Source organism: Choloepus didactylus, chromosome X (assembly GCF_015220235.1).
Source record: "Choloepus didactylus isolate mChoDid1 chromosome X, mChoDid1.pri, whole genome shotgun sequence".
Classification (NCBI taxonomy): Eukaryota; Metazoa; Chordata; class Mammalia; order Pilosa; family Megalonychidae; genus Choloepus; species Choloepus didactylus.
Window position 1 is genome coordinate 154758562 of NC_051334.1, and position 12273 is coordinate 154770834.

The following is a 12273-nucleotide window of genomic DNA, read 5'->3' on the forward strand; positions in this document are numbered from 1 at the left end:
AACCCAATTATAAAATGGGCAAAATATATGAATAGACATTTCTTCAAATGGCTAAAAAGTACATGTAAAGATGTACATCTTCATTAGCTATTAGGGAAATGCAAATCCAAATTTCAATGAGATATCATCTCACACTTATAAGAATGGCTGCTATTAATCTAACAGTAAACTACAGGTATTGGAGAGAATGTGGAGAAATAGGAACACTTATTCACTGCTGGTGGGAATGTATAATAGCACAGCCACTGTGGACAGTTTGGCAGATTTTTAGAAAACTAGATATTGAGTTGCCCTATGACATGGTAATTCTGCTACTTGGTATATATCCAGAAAATCTAAAAGCAGGGATAATAACAGACATTTGCACACCAATGTTCAAAGCAGTATTATTCACAATTGCCAAAAGATGGAAACAAATCCAAGTGTCCATCAACAGATGAGTGGATAGACAAAATGTGGTACATACACACAACGGAATATTATGTGGCAGTTAAAAAGAATGGGGTCCTGAAGCATGCGGCAACATGGATGAAACTTGAGGACATAGCGCTGAGTGAAATGTCAGACACAAAAGGACAGCTATTGTATGAGTTCGCTAATATGAACTAACTATAATATATACACTCAGGGTCTTAAAACTTAGAATATAAAGTACCTAGAGACAGACAGAAGGTAGAGAAGGGGGAACGCTTGCTTGATATGTACAGAGATTTTAATGAGGATGAACTTAAATGTTTGGAAATGGATGGAAGTGGGGGTAACTTGTTATTTGGATTATGAGTAATAGTGCTGTATGGTGGGTGAATTTGTTTAAAAGGGGTTGTTTAGAGTCATGCATGTCACCAATTAACACTACAGATATAAATAAGTTCTTGCATGAACTAGTACAAATGTGTGAAACTTGTGCAAAGAGTTAATAATAGAATGTTTTTTGAGAAAAAAATTACCTGTTGCAGGCTATAGACTATGCTTAACAGTAACACCATAACGTTCTCTCATCAATAGTGGCAGGTAATGTTAGGGGTCAATAATGGGGGGGGGAGATAAAGGATATGGGTGTTTGAGATTTTCTTTTTTTATGTATATCTGATTTTTTTTTGTTTTTGAAGAATGAAAATGGTATAAATTTCAGTGTGATGATTGCACAATGAGGTGATGACACTGTGAGACTGTATACTTTGGATGGAATATATGATTTGTGAATATTTCTCAAAATTTGCAGGTAAATAAAATAAAGCCATTGATTTTTATTGGTACTGTGACTCCCATTTCTTATAAATAATCATAAATCAGATGAACTCGGCATTTAGCATTGGGACACTTTTTCTATAGATAACCCTTTAAAAAGCTAAAAGTCCGGCACTGGGGCAGGAGGGATGAGTGCTTATGAGTAGGGACTCCGGAGAACCATTGTTGCCGGGACAATGGCGGGGAGGGCTCCCAAGAGTCTGATAGCTGAGTACAAACAATTAACACCGAATCCTCCAGAAGGAATTGTGGCAGGCCTCATGGATGAAGACAAAAAAATGTGATTGGGAGGCATTGATCTTTGGCCCAGAAGACACCTGCCTTGCGTCTAGTGTTTTTCCTGCCATCTTGAGTTTTCCACTTGATTACCCGTTAAGTCCCCTAAAGATTAGATGTACCCGTGAGATGTTTCATTCCAACATCTACCCGACGGGAAAGTCCGCATTTCCATCCTGTACACCCTGGGCAACGTCTCCATGGGCTACAAGAGCACTGCAGATCGGTGGAGCCTGGCTCAGAGCCTGGAGTAGATCCTCGCGTCAGTGTTGAGCATGCTAGCAGAGCCCAATGACGAAAGCTAATCAAATGTGGATGCTGTCAAGATGTGGTGGGACCACGGAGAGCAGTTTTACAAAATCATCAAGCAGATTGTACAGAAGTCTCTGGGCTCTGAGGTCCACACACCTGCATGTGTACCAGTGGGAAGACCCATACATCAGCAGGCGGTTTCTGGCATTTCTACTGGGAATGTTTAGTGACACTGATACTCTGTGCTAGCACCAAAAAAAGCAGACTTGCGGAACCACAACATCTAATTTTTTGCCCAACTTTCCCACCCCAAATAGGCTTGTCCTCTAAAATTATGATTTATGTAGAGTAATGACAGCCTGATGCAGTTGTAAAATACCCCTTGGATGGGCCAGGTGGATCATCAGCATTGTCAGCCCTGCCTCTCCAGGTGGAAGAGCCTATGGCCAGATAGCTAAGACCCCCTCAAGCAGCGGACATTCTGTGAGTCCCTTCCTCTGGCCAAGCACGGAGCAGGGGAAGGGCTGAACCTGCCAAGTTTTCAGTTAGTCAGAAGCAGTGCTGCTCTTTCCAAAGAAATGGCTCCTTGTGGCAACAGCCACGGGGTCAGGCCAGGAGGCTCTTTGTAACAAGGCCCCTCCTGTTCTCATCACGTGCCCTGAGGGGTGCAAGGCTGTACGTTATTTCAGACCTTACAAGCAGATGTTTATATTATGATCCAGTTACATCCTTTTTATTTGCTGTATATTACGAACCATCACACTTAGAAATATTTTCAGGAAATAAACTGTTTTTAAAATGTAGATTAATGAAAAATGGGTTACATAAAAAGAAGTTTACTGCTGGTTGCAAAGACCTATAGTTCTTTTCTGGTTACATTTATCAAAGATTGACATTTATATCTTGGTTACTAGTGAATTTTTAGAGCAAGCATATAAGAGTGGAGTTTTAGTGAAGATTTCTCCTGGATCTACAAGAGTTTCTCTTTTCCAATCTAAAAACTGGGAAGTTCTAAGGTTTTGCACATTGTGATTGCACCAGGAACTTTACCTGTGTGGGGGAATAGAATCATCCGTAGCATCTTCAGGTGTGGAGAAAGTCCCTCATTAGCACAGAGTGCGAAGGTGTGCCTACCTGCGTTCTGACTGCAGCCCAGGAGGGTGGCACATGGGGTCCCCAGGCCCACATGGGGACAGAGCACTTTCCTGTGCTTGACGATTTTGATGAGGTCTGACACTCTGTACATGGTGAGCTTTGCAGCGGGAACTGGAAGGCTCCTGTGAGCAGTGACAGATATGCACCTTCAGAATCACATATTTGTCCTGTTTCAAACAGGTTAAGTTTAAATAGGAATTTCTATTTTTGAAATAAGGGATGGTCTACAAGACATACAATAGCTTTTATTTTATGTTATCCTTTTTCCTTCCCTTTATTAAGGATCCAGTGGACAAATTTTCTGTCTTGCTAAAGCCTCACATGTAATTTCATGGTGTTAACAATTAATGATTAAAGGAAGCTCCATATTGAGCATCTATGAAAACCAGATTCTTTCTTTCTCAGAAAGGAATGGTTTAAAATTTGAAATCCAATATGTAACTTGTATTAGGAAGGGATTTGGGAAAGGAGAGACATTGTACCTAAATAGCATTTACAGGCTTATTAAATGAGATGTAGCCCTTTTTTATAAAGAGTGAATACATGGTTTGTGCTGGTAGCTATGTGGGTATGTGGGAATGTGTATTGCTGGGCTGTAGAGTGTTGTAGCTGCATTAGGAGGTAGACCTCACAGGAGGGCATGCATTTATCCATCAGGCTTCTGTGACATTTGGAAAAGGTTGAGAAACAGTCTCTTTCAAAACAAAGTATTTTTTTTGTTTGTATTTATTAAATGCAAAAAAAATGAATCCCATGATGTCCTAATTCTGTGGTGGCATTTAATTACATTGTTAAAAATAAAGTTATATATTTTCCCCCTAAAAAAAAGCTAGATGTTGGATTGACAGTTGCAATGTAATTATTCAAGAGTACTTGAGAAGTTCAGTGATCATTTGTTATTTTTGTTCTCTTGTCCATTACTCACCCACTTACCATCTTAAGTGCCCAATGACCTTTCTTCTGATTTATAAACATGCATCAGAAGACAAACGAATCAAGATTTTGGACTGGCTGACCTTTCCTAGATATCTGAGCCTCAAACTCTCATTTGTTTTTCTTCTAAAAGTGTATAAATCAAAATAAAGCATGTCATAGAATGAAGAGTTAACTTTGGCCACAACATATCCTTACGTCTCCCTTGAAAGAAAGTCTATATGAGGGTCTTTGCTTTCCTGTTCAATAACTCAAGTGATTTTCAGGCAGGTGGTAGGAAAACTCTTGAGTTAGATGATTTTAACCCTTAAGAAGAAAGGACTTTGATTTTCAAAGTGAAAAAGAGTGCAGTCAATAGTTCATCTTTGCCTTGCACACTAATTATATCATATGTGTTCTGATTTAAGTGGAGGCTACATGTGGAGAAGGCAAACTCATAGTCTATGTGAAAAGTTGTAGCCTAACAGGCATTATGATCTCATCATTGCTTATATTCTCCTCTCATTTACTGACATTTAATTTGAAGTGTTTTGTTCTCTAATTGTCTTTTATGTTTTTTACTATTTTCCCTGACTTTACTATGGGATTCGTAAGGGCAGGGTGCATATCCTATAACTCCTTAGTTACTGTTTTACTGGAAATGCTCTATAAGAAAATTAGAATACTAAGGCTATGCATTTTCAATAAGAGTTGACAGCATATTTTAATTTTAAAAAGTCCAATGTTCTGAGTGTCTTTTGCCACTACAACAAAGGAGTTAAAAACTTCAGGTCATTTATTTTTTTATGGACTTGTGGAGTTCAAAACATCATGTCTTTAACAATTCAGTTATCAAACTGTACATAATTATGTATCTAGATCAGTAGATGTAAAGAAAGCATACAAGTTAATATAAGGAAAAAATCACACAACTCCTTGGAATAAGTAGTTTTGTAGCTAAAAAGAACATTTCTCCTTTGAGCTGGGTCTATTTTGCAGTTAACCCTGAAGAAGGGCTGATTTGTGAAGTTTGTTTTGGAAAGTAAAAATATTTGTTTTTTATTATTTTTAACAGTATTTTGCAAATATTCTTAAATCCCCAAACCTGTTAGAGGTTGTTTATGATTGTTTTAGTAATGCCCACTTTTCCCTTTCAATTTCCCAGAGATTGATGTGCTTCTTGGGAAGCTGACTCCATCCATATCTCCAAGGATGGATAAGGTAAGGTAAACTAATCAGTGCATTGCTTCTCTCTGGATACATTAACTCAAGTCCATCCAGAGTACCTCATGTTTCTTTACTCAGAACACTAGGACAAATAGCATGTGAGGCCATCTGAGCTAGACCCTTGTTAACTTTCTGTTCTCATCACCTACTACACTCGCCCTTGATCACTCCTCTCCAGCCACATTGACTTCCTTGTATCTAGAATAAGTCAGTCACATTTCTGCCTTAAAGTTCTTTGCATGGTTTTTTTCCACTTCCTAGAATACTCTTCCCAGAGATATCTACAAAGCTAAACTACATCAAGTTTTTGTTCAAATTTATCTTTTCAATGTGGTCTATCCTAAAGATGTCATTTAATGTATCAACATATCCAAAGCACTCTCAATCATTATTTGCCTGTTTTGTATTATATATTTATGGCTAAAATGCTTTATTTATCACTCATAGCACTAAATCCAATGCTGCAAAAATTATAGATAGTGGAAAAATCCTGGGCAAATTATATTGTGAATATAGGAAGTCCAGGCAAAATTCATAAAATATTCAGCAATTCAAGCTAAGAAAATGTATTTAAACAAGAAAATATCAAGAAGCTTATTTTGTGTAAGTCTAAATGTGATTTTGCACACATACAAACACACAAACAATATAGGACATATTTTGATATGTGTTCTAAGAAAGTGTCTCAATGCCTGCTTGAGGGAGGGAGAAAAAAGAGGACAAGGCACTGGTTGAGCAGCTGGGGCATGAGGTACCCAGTCTCTGATCAATCAGAAAGATGGCTGGGTGGAGGGATGTTCCTCTACTAAAACATATCTTAGAAATTTGAAAACCACTGTTTTATACTATAGGAATTAGATAGCTGATCAACTGTTACATTCCGAAGTGACCTATAATTTTCTCTTGGGTCACTTTCACAATGATAAAATTGCAGTTATATTTTGTTTACACATAGGGACAAGATATTTCAAAACACACTATTAGAATAAGTTGTATTACCAAAAATATGAAAACAAGAGCCTAATTTCATAATGCATAGAAGTTAATAGGATACTGTCACTTGCAAAGTTGTTTACCAATACCAAGTTTTTCACATCCTGGAAGAGTAACCCTGACATCCTGAAAGGAATAAGTGAAGAGAAAAGAAAGCATCTAATCAGTGATGATTTCTGATCCTTTGGCAACCCAGATTCTATTCCCTCAAAGGGAATGTTACCTTAGCCATATACAATAGACTCCTTAGAGCAAGGATTAAGTGGATGATTTACTGATAGGTCACAGCAAATGGAAATAGTCTTTCTTTTAAAAATAATGGCACTTTTTCTGTATCTAAAAGTTTATTCATTTATTCTTTCACACACACACATTTACATATGTATGTGTGTGTATAATTTCTCCACCTTTTTTGTAAAATTATTATGTAAGGCAGCTTAATGGGGTGTCGTTTTTTCCATGGTAAAATGTACTGTATTTTGGTATCATATAATGATATAAGTAACTTATCCCTGTCATAAATAAATATTATAAATGCTTCACAGCAACTGAATATAAGTCTTCTTTGGATGTGAATTTAGACAGCAATATAAAAACTGTGTGTCCATCTTTTTTCATCTTCATCATTTACTAATAGCTTGAAACATTAGGTCACTATTTTGTTTGAAGAATATATCTTCTAAAATTATCAGAGTCTTTCACTTAGAGATAACAAGTAGACTCAGTCCCTAGCATGTTTTTTCAAGAGCAGGGATAGTTGCTTTTTTGACAGTTTGCAGCTATAGTATTTACAGTCATTACAAAGCAGATGGAAATCATTTGCTTATAAAAAGAGCATAAAACTTTAAATAGCAACCCTTTCCTTCTAAGTTATTAATATTATTATTATTATTTTAGGAGAAAGAGCAGCCTGGGACAAGACCTCAAATGACAGACTATTCTCTCAGTTTCCACGTAACCTGATTAAATAAGAACACAGTTTGTCCTTACCCACTCCCACTAGCCTTATTGGAGCTAATACAACAGATGTCTTGTCACCCAACTAGTCATATGATTGCCTTTCACTCTGGTGAGCATGTTTTGAAAACAAGCTAATGAGGCAATCTGCAACAAACATGGTCCTCTTTGGCTAATATTTCTTTGTTGATGTCATTTATCCTTTATTGTTAATAAAATGAATATATGCAGCAATTGCTTTCCTTGTATTGTACATTCAGAAATAAAGCTGTATAATGTGGTGTATAAATTTCTTTTGGTTGAAATATTCAAGTTAAAGTGATGGAATTTAAGTCTGTTTTAACTGTTTAAATGAGGGCACAGTCATTTATGAAGACCCAAGCTCATTATAAGAAGCACTAGTTTAACAAAGTGTAGCGTTAGTTTAATGGAACCTGCTCTCCATTTGGTTTATATGATCATTTTGGTAAATCCTGGGGTTTATGAACCAACATTTCCCTGTTGAACATGCTAATGATCAAACATTGTCAACATTATCTACTGAACAAATGGCTGTACATACTTCTAGTATATGGTAAGTGATGCCCAATGGTGAGCTGTATGTTTTTCTATGTAAGTGACTAGAAACCCCACCTCCAAATGTTGCTACACACTTGTTCTGAGATAACGCTTTTTCCTAATGGACACCTAATTAAGCAGTAATGGCAAAAACTTAAGACAGTAATTCTTGCCAAGTAATAAACATCCAAGTTGTTCATAATTTTAGATTAAATTCTCTGCTTAAAATTTATTTCTATTATATCATAAAATTTGTTGAAATGCTTTCTTTCATTTCTGCCTTGACATTTACACAGTCTTTAGGTAGCCAATTGAGATTTGTATTCTTTCCTCTCAATCCTATCTATTCTAGGAAGATACCTTAAAAGCCTCAGGGTAAACAGCAAGAAAGATGGATGAAAAGTGAAGGTTAGATATCTCCTTGTGAAGGGTAAACAGGATGAATCAAGTAAACCCATTAGATGCAGAGGTTTTAGGACTTTGCATCTTAGGTTTTTTAGTTTAATGACCCAACATGAACTTTAACAATTAATTGGGAATAACATTGTCCCTAAGGTGTTTATGATCATGGTGGTATTTTACAAATAAGGTCATTAAAACAATAACACTGCAAACAAACTAACAGTCCTTTTACAGTGGCTGGGCTGTTAATGTCCATAGCCTTCCTTGAATCCATTCAAAATAAGTATACAATATTAGGAGAAACTGTGCTTGCTATGCAAATAGTCTTCTTTTCAACCATTTGCTGCTGCAGGCTCCTCTTAGAACTTTTAGAAAAATCACTAACCATATACTATTATATCTCTAATAAAAGAAAATATTATTTTTATGGTCAATAGTGTAGGAAGGATAGAGTATTAGGCTGTCTTTCCTACAGTTTAAACCCAGTGTGTTTAAATCTGAACACCACCAAACTTACTCCAACTCCAAATAAGTCTCTTGGACTAAAAACCTGGGAGTCACCCAGGGCTCCTGCTTCTATCTCACCTTCAATGTTTAACTGATTACAAAGCCCAGCCAATTCTATCTTCTTCTATCTGTTGAATCTCAAGTACAAGATCTTACCATTTCTTGTGTACTAAGTTAGGATTGGCAGATAAAATACAGAGCACTCAAGTCAAATTTGACTGAATAATTTTTAATATAAGAGTATCCCAGAGCTTTGCTTTTGCTAGTTTAAGCTGCGGAAGAAGGAAGGATCTGGCTAAGTATGGTATCCTGTATTATTATTATTATTTGCTGAATCTGTAAATACTTGACTAAGTACAAGAATCTGTCTCTAGCTAGTGTCCTCTCCAGCCTTCTTTCAAATCTAAGCCCCATGATTATCTTTCCAAAACAATAAATTGGTTTATAGCAATGACTTACTGAAAAATAAAACCTCCTTTGTTTCCTCATTTCCTGTAAGATCATTTTTAAATTCCATAACATGGCTTCTAAGGCCATTTGCAATCAGGTTTTAATGTAAATTTGGAGCCATGTAATCTACCACAAATCCGCAGGCCATGTGTCCTTATTCCACAGCCACACTGGACTACTTATCATTTTTTGAACTCTCAGAAACAGTGTGTACATGTGATGTTTTCTGCCTGAAATGCCCATTCCCTGTTTCATTATTTAGAAAACTTAAGGTGAAGACAAAAATCAAATATTCATATTTGAAGTGTTCCCTAACACTCCCAATAGTTGCTTCATTTACTATTTCCAATGGCATTTTGTTACTGCAATTGCCACACAGTACTGCAGTGATCTTTTTTTTTTAGTTTTTCTCTTTTTTAATGAAAACTATGCACAAAGTTTGATAATTTAGGAAAAAGCAAATTCCAGAGGCTGAGAAGAAGTTTACAGTTTGTTTTATAACTTTTATTTGGTCCTTTCATCTAAAAATTCATATACATTTAAGATAAATTATTTTATTTGCTATTAAAATATTAGTTTTTTTTCCTAATGAGAATCCACTTGCACCCAGATTTTTATCATGATCATACATGGCATCAAATATATAAAGTCGTATAGAAATGCAGAGAAAAATTCCTCCTTGTATTTTACAAATGGTCAAAGTCCATGTCTGCAATTGTGAATTATCTATCTTAGGATATTTTAAAAAGCGACTGACAGGTATGAAAGTTTTCCCCTTATTTATTACACAGTCAAGGATTATCCTTGGAATTTAATGTCTGATTAGAACAAAGTTAAAATAGGTTTTATCATATTTGTTACATTTACTAAATCATTTTCAAGTATGTGTTCTCTGATAAGCTTTGGTTTAAGGCTTTCATACTGGTTAATCTGCTTTCAAGTGGTCTTCTTCAATATGAATCTTAAAATGATTAGTAAGGGATTATCTCTGGCTGAAGAGTTTCCCAAATGCCTTACACTCATATGGTTTCTCTCCAGTATGAATTTTTTGATGTGCAATAAGTTATGAGTTTTGTCTAAAAGTCTTCACACATGTATTACATTTAAAGTGTTTCTCCCCTGTATGAATTCTCTGATGTTGAATAAGTGCCACACTTTGGCCAAAAGATATCCCACATTCCAGGCATTGATATGGTTTCTCTCCCATATGAATTCTCTGTTGGTTACTAAGGGATAAATTTCACCTGAATGTTTTTCCACACTCATTGCATTTATAGGGTCTTTCTTTCTCCAGTATGCATTCTCTGATGTTGAATAAGAGCTGAACTTTGTCTGAAGGCTTTTTCACACACTTTACACTTACATGGCTTCTCTCCAGTATGAATTCTCTCATGAATAATGAGTGTTGAGTGGGAACTTAAGGCTTTACCACATTCATTACAATTATACAATTTCTCACCAGTACAAATTACTCAATGTCTATTAAGTCATGAAATAGAAATGAAGCCTTTTCCACATTCATTACATCTATAGGGCTTTTCTCCAGAGTGAATTCTTTCATGCTGAATAAGAGATGCACTCTGACTGAAGGCTCTCCCACATTCACTACATTTAAAAGAGTTCTCTCCAGTGTGAATTCTTTGATGATACTGAAAGGATGAGCTAGACTTAAAGGTGTTGCCCCATTCATTACATAAATAGGATTTCTTTCTGAGATGAATTTTCTGACATCCAGGAAGGGATGTGCTACAACTTGATGGCTTCCTACCAGGTTTATATCTATAGTGATTTTCTCAAGCATAGATCTTTTGATGTATAAAAAGTCTTGACCTTCAGCTGAAGGACTTGCCACATTCTTTACATCTATAAGATTTCTCCACAGTATGAGTTCTTATATGTTTACAAAAGGATGCACTAAGGCTGAAGGTCTTCCCACATTCTTTACACATGTAGGGTTTCTCTCCAGTATGAATTCTTTGGTGTTGAATAAGAGCTGAGCTTTGGCTGAAGGCTTTCAAACATTCTTCACATTTGAATAATTTCTCTCCAGTATGGTTTTTCTGATGTTTATGAAGGGATGAATTGTGAATGAAAGCTTTTTCATAAATATCACATTTATGGTGTTTCTCTGTTGTGTTGATTTTTGGCTGGTTAAGTAAATTTGAATTCTGCTTGAAGCTATTTCTTTGTATTTCACATTTTAATGGTGCTTTTTCTCTAGAAACCCTCTGTTTCTTAACAAGGACTGATTTCAGTGTAAAGTTTTGGTCAAATTCAAAATTTTTATGGCTTCTTTCCATGGTACAGATTTTCTTATGGATTACTGAAATTATTTGGAAACCTTCATTTTTGTCCTGCTGTTTCTTTAATCTGTCTTCATATATACAGGGTTTTTCTGATTTGAAGTGTGAGGGTTCCTGCCTTTTGAGTATTTTCTTCAGTAGTCACTAAAATGATGAGTCTTGAGTTTGAGATGATTTTGTGGTTTTGGTACTGTTCTTCCATCCTAGAAGGGAGCCTCTGGGACTTTCTTTCTCTACCTTCCAGGGCTCTTCTCCTTGCTGCAACAGGGAGATCACTTTTGGTTTGGAAAATGCAAGTCCCACTGACATCAGGTTCCTATAGTTCTCCAGCATCATGTCCTGGTACAAGTTTCTCTGAGAAGGATCCAGCTTTCTCCACTCATCCCAAGTAAAGAGCACTGCCATGTCCTTGAAGGTCAAGGACACCTGAGACCTTGCTTCCCCCTATCCAGTAGCCATGTCCTCTTTCTGGTCTCATCCCCTGGGCATGGACAGAGACTCCATAAGACTGATCTTTCCCCCAGGCCTGCAGGGACTCCCAGGAGCCCAACCTCACCGGCAGCCTCATGCAGTAGTGGGAGACTCCAGGACCACCCAGCCACAATAGCCATCCTGAGTTGCGACTCCTCCCAGAGTGGATGCCTGGGCCAACCTTGGGCCCTGGAGCTGCTCACCCTGGAAGCAAACACCCGACACCCCAAGCCAGGCAGGCAGGGGTGGGGGCCAGTGATCTTTTAGCATATTTGCCAAGCTTACATTGGACCATGAGCTACCACAAGCAAGGACAATATTTTCTTCATTTGTGCACCTCTAGTACCTAGCTGAGTGACTGACATAGTGTAGATATTCAAAAATGCTTGATGAGCCACAAATTCCTCACATCGCTGATGCATTTGACATCTGAAGTTTGGTTGGTAATGAAAGAAATACTTGTTTCTGATAAGAAAAAGAAAAAAATGGAAATACTTGAGGAAACATTGCTCCTTTCCCTTCCTATTCCTAAGCATTGTGTATGGGTCCTTTTTAATTTTGA

At 36.8% G+C, this 12273-nt stretch overlaps 2 pseudogenes; one reads left to right on the forward strand and one right to left on the reverse strand.

Moving 5' to 3' along the window:
* Positions 1 to 1424: 1424 nt before the first annotated feature.
* LOC119522403 lies at positions 1425 to 2003 on the forward strand (annotated as a pseudogene).
* Positions 2004 to 9862: 7859 nt separating this feature from the next.
* LOC119522404 lies at positions 9863 to 11699 on the reverse strand (annotated as a pseudogene).
* Positions 11700 to 12273: the final 574 nt, after the last annotated feature.